This window comes from Pezoporus flaviventris, unplaced genomic scaffold, assembly GCF_033815535.1.
Source record: "Pezoporus flaviventris isolate CSIRO_AGI_PZ_B2104156 unplaced genomic scaffold, CSIRO_AGI_Pfla_v1 ptg000031l, whole genome shotgun sequence".
NCBI classification, from domain to species: Eukaryota; Metazoa; Chordata; class Aves; order Psittaciformes; family Psittacidae; genus Pezoporus; species Pezoporus flaviventris.
Window position 1 is genome coordinate 63629432 of NW_026892579.1, and position 6402 is coordinate 63635833.

The window sequence follows — 6402 nt, forward strand, 5'->3', positions numbered from 1 at the left end:
CTCTTGCATCTGGGAATGGTTAGAGGGAAAATCAAGGTGGGACAGGTGTTTTATCAGTGGAACACCACAGAGAGTTGCATTTGTCATGAGCTGGAGTAATTAAGAGTACTTTGTGCATGTTTTGGATGAGGGATGCTGACTTCAGTCAGGGCATGAGCTGTGCAAAGTGCTTATTTTTATAGTTTTGACGTAAATCCTGGAATGTTTTCATTCTTAATTTGGAACACTTGCCCCAAAATGTTCCAAGTCTCTGTAGATAAGTCCAGGGTTTTCTTCTTCCCGATGTACATCCATACACGTTAAAGTCCCAGACTTGATTGCCCAAGTCATTTAGGCAGACTGAACACAGGACCAAGGCATCTTTTAAAAGCAGTAACTTCCAGGTGCTTTGACAGACCACTGATCCCAGGTGAGATGCACAGTTTGGCTATCTAAAATCTATCTCCTTCTGTGCTGAAGTGACATGGGTCATGTGCTTAACAAAACAAACCCAACCTCCTGCCAACCCAGCACATACACAAAAATAATTTCCTTGGTTATATTTTCCTCTAGGGAGGTTTAAACTGTCAGCTTTGCTGAGCTACATTCACCCCTCTCATTCTTTCTCATGGGGGATGTCCTGCCACGAGGGACTCATTGCAAACTCATGTTTTGAAATTTTCCAGAGGATTTAATATTAATTCACATACAAGAGACTTGCAAGATCTTTCTTTTGAATTGGTCATACGCTATCAATAGCTCCCAGAGCTGGTTTTGTTCAGCTTTGACAACTAGAGCAAAATATAGTCAATGCAAACACTCCTGATCTCAGGATAACATGGACTTTCATTTTTCAGGTCAATTGCTGTCTCAGGATATGAGAACGTGATTGTAGGCTCACCAGCAATGAGACCCATTTCAAATCAAGCCACCTTACTCATATCACTTAGTGTTGAATGACTTGATCTCTGCATTTCCAGTTGTATCCTCTCTTGTTCATGGAAAGTCCATTTTGGCCACCCACAATAAATTCTTGACAACAGCAGCACACATCTCAAAACTCTAGAAGTGAACACAGGAAAAGTAGAAGCTTTTTGTTCTAATCTAAGACATTGGCTAGCATCAGTTATTGTAATGGATAGCAACATAGATCTGTGAACCCACAGGGCCTGTCTCATGATGCACAATTAAGAAAAGGGTTTCTCACTTGTGCAGTCTCAGCTGTCAATCTGTCAATCTCTGCAGCCACCCACAGTCAGAAATAACGGTGTGAGATCACTGCCAACACCCTCATGTTGAAACTTGGGGTTAGTATTTGATATCCATGACAATCCGTCTGTTAAAATCCACTGGAATCCAACTCTCAAAACACTGTAAATGATTAATAATTAAAAGCTGTCTATATAGGAACCTAATGTGCCAAAACATCGGGTAGAACAAGCAACTTCACACAACAATTTGCATTATAGCCTTTTCATCAGTTACAGTAAAGAGGATGGTGCAATCACAATTTCATTCTTACATTAATATGCTTTTGGGTCTTTTCACTAACACGTGGCAGAAGTACCTCTGTGGCAATAGAAGGGGTCTTGGCATACCTGTGCCTAAATGGTGTGTCAATGCCTGCTCTTCTTGCCTTACAAGTCTCCCGTAGGGAAAGCAGAGATTTAGCCTGGATCCAGCTGCTGTAATGGTGAGTGCCTGGCTGTCAGCATGCCTGAATAGGCTCCATCTGCAGTCAAAGCCTCAGTGTGCTTCCCATGGAAAGCTGCCTGGTAAATTGATGTGATTTATTGTAAGGCAAGTCCCGCTCCTGCTGTAACTGGTGGCAGATCCCAATTTTGCTGGGGAAAGCAGGATGAGACACTGTTGGCTAATGCCTGTATCTCTGATGTGCTAGCCAAACAGATAGTCCAGGATAGACAGTTGTATAGTAATATCCTCCGTCCCTTTCCCCCCCATTTATATAAATAACTCATGTTTTTAATCGATCATCTGTCTTCTACAGTTCCCTGTGTTAGTGGTTTTGTGGCCTTCACTGATCCAGAGTTGCTAACTTTGATTTTACTACAGGGGTTACAATGTTTACTGGGTTTTTTTTGGAAGCATCATCTCCTAGAGCCGTGTGAAAACAGTTTCCTCTCACAGCTCAGGAAAGGTCCCACCTCTGCTGCTTGCCAAGGGAGGTGCAAGGAATGTCCCAGTTGGGTTTTGAGTGGGGGTTAGTACTGAGGAATAAACCAGCTCCTGCCCTACTTCACACCACCGGTCCGTCACCCCACAGCGTACATACTACACTGATTTACACCATGCTGACAGGCTTACATCCTTACAAACCTGGCCCCAGTTCTCAGGACTGTTACAAGAAATCAGTTTGAGTGGCTGATACTGACTGCTGATCCTCCAGCACTTGCATTTCTCCAGGCATTCATACCATCTGCATCCACAATGCTGCTGGGTTGCTGAAAGACAGCATGGTTTGGACGACATCCTCCTCTTGGCTCAGGGCAAGCACAGTCTTATTTTCATTCCCCTATGTGAAGAAAGCAGATCTGGTGGCAATTTAAGGATCATACATTATCATAGGCTACAGAAAGAATAATTTATGCCCTTGAGCCCTTCTCAGATCTTTCAGCACAATCAGGCATCTAAAGGAAAATCTAAGTTCTTTGGAGAGCCTCAGGGATGAGTAATGTACCCGAGAGAACTTGGGGTCCAGACATGAAGGGATTAGCATGATCCACCAGCATGGTTTTGTCATCTGAGACAGACTCAGGCACATACTTCATGTCTCCTTGTTTCATAATAGCCATCTGGACATGAAAATGGGGGAATATGTGAGCAAGTTTCATGGCTGTGGTTTGTCTTCTCATGGGCAATACATCACCTTTGGCTTTTGCAGAGGACTGAGGGATGCGTTTTTTGCTGTAAGCTTACACCACTCCTGTTTCTTTCCAATACCCATTACCTGTAGCTCTGGAAGAGGGGGAATACTCCAGTAACACTTAACCCAATATGATCACAATCATCCAAAATGCAAAATGCTTTTATGCAGGGTAGAGCTCGCTGCTCTGTTGGGTACCGAGTACGGAGTACTCCCCCGGGATTTTGTTGTATTCATACAAGGAGTCACTAAGGCAGCTTTGCCTCTGTTGGCATTTGCCTTCTGCCTAATGTTGATATCCCTCCACCCTTAAAAAAGGCACCCCAAAAGCAGTCTGTTAATTGCTCCAACTGGAACAATTCTCTACAGTTCCCTGAACGTGTGGCAGTGGGCAATCACTGTGAAACAGTTGACTTAATGCAAATCTAAGAGGATCCAGGGATTAAAAACCTAAATAAATATCCTCTTCCCCTCCCACAAGAACAATACCACCCTGAATCCATGTGAATGCAGAGTTTCCAGCCCAGCTCCCTCCCTGAACATCTGACAGTTCATTTTAAAAGAAAAAGGAAAAAGCAGAGCAGAGGGTTCCCTGGTGAGCTGTAAGACCTCCAAAGGACTTTTGGCAGCATCTGGAGATATTATTAAGTTTTCAGACTAGGTATGCGTAGCACAATAATTAGTTTCCCTGAAGAGACCCCAGTAATTGATGGAATTTTCGGATGTCTATTAGGAAAGTACAGAATGGCTCTTCATAAAAACCAGCATTGGATTTTTCATTCTGTATTCCAGGTAGGCTAAAAATAGATATTAATACCTGGCTAATAAATTCCTATGCTTAAGGAAGTTTGTAGCATAAAGAGCTCGCAACACTGCACACTGATTGCTGTGGAGTGAAAGAGGGGAGTGCACAGTGCAGAGGTGATGCTATGGTGACGCTCCTTAGGTACTGCTACCAATTGCCAATGCACCAGCACAGAAGCCAAGGTTTCCTCATTCCTCACACCAACCCACTATAAACAAGGCAGAGCCACAGGAGCCTCTCTGCCTGACCAGAGGGGAGTCTGTGGGTGACTAAGGTTCTGCTGAGGGGGAAGCATCAGGCATGACGCACAGAAGCAAAACCCAACAGGGAAGAAGGGTGGGTGTTTCGTGCACTTGGAAATGGTCTGAATGCCCCTCGATCTGTAAGTTGGATTAGGCAGGCTGATCAAGAAATACCTTCTAGATATCTTTAAGAAATATTGAAGAAATTGCCTTCTAGAATGAAAAGTTGCAAACATCATTTTGTAGAGCTGGTTCTTTACTTCTGGTGGTGCTCCAGAAGTGAAGATGGAGCGAATGGGTAAGAGCTAGGATGCGCACTGCGCACTGGGATTGCAGATAGGTTAGATCAAACACTCTATGGTTTTCATGCATTTTTGGATTGGGGCTGCAAACTAGTGAGTAGGGCAGAGTGCAAATGTGATTTGAGGTCAGTGTCTGTCTGGTCCTGCCTGAAGGCTGTCCTGTGCCAAGGACTTAAAGGTTTCCCCTCAATTCCTCCAGCCTGGGTTTCTGCTGAGGCTGCTGCAGTGTCAGCTCGTGCCACACATGGGAGAGGTTTGAAAATGAAAATGCAGCCCAGAAGGGCACGAACCTGCCAGAAAAAAACAGCTCCTCCTTTCACATGTAGGTCCTGTGCTGGTTTTCATACAATTATTTTAAAGGTAGAGCTATATAGCTTAACTATATAGTTAAACAGTACTTTGCTGCAGCTATCTCAGTGCTTGTGATTGGAATACCTATAAGAAAAATACTTAGCTGTATTAACTCCTTGAGCAAGTTAATCATGTCAAATTCACCTTCACCCTTAGTGAAGTGGGTCCAAAAACCTCAACATTTTCACCACTGTGTGTAACATCAGCAAATGCCTGTCCCTGTGCCCCATCCAGCACCACTGGCACCCCGAGTCCGAAGCCATCACATGGCATGCCACAGTATTGGTTTGCAGGCAGGGACCTGCAGCATCCCTCTAGGAGTTGAGAACAGCAGCAGTTCCGTAGAGAGCCTGGTAATTTCCTTCTCATTAGTTACTTTGACACAAGGAAGTTATCACAGCTCCCCAGTCTGTCACTGGGCTGAAGGAATGGGGATGTGTAAAACCAGATACAGGTTTTAAATTATGGCAATAGAAAATAGTTGCTTTTTATGTAAAGCTGCAGTGCAGACCCAAAGCTGAATTTCCTCAGGGAAAGCAGAGCAATTATTTTGTTGCTGTCAAGGCAATACCAAGGTGTTTTATTCCTATTCTTAGTACCTTAGTATAATAAAAGGAGCTAAATGCTTTAAAGCACTGGTCTAAACTGGGTCCCGTGCAAGAGGCAGCGCAGGGTTTCTCAGCAGAGAGTGGAGACTGTGCTGCTTCGGGTCCCCACACTGCCCAGGTCCTGTGGCACTTCATCCCATCACTCCATGTGTAGGATAAGCCCAGGTGACACAGGACAGCATGTGTCATTCACACCAGCTCTGCAGCACCCCCAGCCCTGCCGAGGGGGGTACCAGCCCCATTGCCCACTTAGCACCTCCTGAAGAGTGGGGAAGGACATTTCCTCCTTCCTTCCCTCTCCAGCTGATCGTGGCAGCTGCCTGCAGTTCCTGAGCAAGGCACAGAAGGCAGCAGTGGCATGAAGAAGCCTCTGTGGGCTCCACCAGCCCATAAATCATGGCAGCTAATAGCCTTCCTGACGATCGGCCTGCCATCTTGGGCTTAACGATCAGAGGGAGCATCTTGCAGCAGCAAAGTGAAAGCAGGGCATAGCACTTATTTACTGAAGGGAAACTGGCTGTTTCCTACTTCTGGAATTCCCTAGGGGAGAGGCTTCTCCCTTAAATAGAGAGGGAAGCTGAGCTTTCCACTGAGCTCATTGCACCCTTGGATGTCACTGCCTCCTTCTCCTCCTCGCTGGGGCTCGTCTCCAGTCGTATCCCTGGGGCTGACAGGCAGTACTCCATGAGTCACGGATGTGTCTTACCGCAGACTTTACAGTTTGGGGTAGCTTCCAGCCAGGGAGTTCATCTGCTCCACTCAGCTGGTGGCGAGCTGCTTGGGTTGGGTTTATTTATTGCCCAGGGCTCCTGGGATGCTACACTTCCACTGATTTACACTCTTCGAGAGAGGCGGCTCATTTTCTGGGAGACAGCCCGTGGGGTTGAACTGCAGACAACACGCTCAGGGCTACTTTACTGGCCCTGGCAATTAAGAGGACATTACAAAGCCTTTCCAGAGGGAATCACAACCTTTTGAATGAACAAAGTGCCCTCCTGAGGGGGGAAAAAACTGCTTCAAGAGAAGAACATTGTGATAAGATTCACAGACCTTAAGGCCAGGAGACACTGTGAGATCCTGTAGTCTGGCTTGTCCATCACATTCCTCCCTGCTGCATCCACAGACTGCACGAAATGAGTAACATGATGTGGCACCATCCTGTGCAGTGCAGCATCCACTTGTTTCCTGTCGTTACTTACAGTTAATCATCTCTGGTGGGCTTGCACAAAAA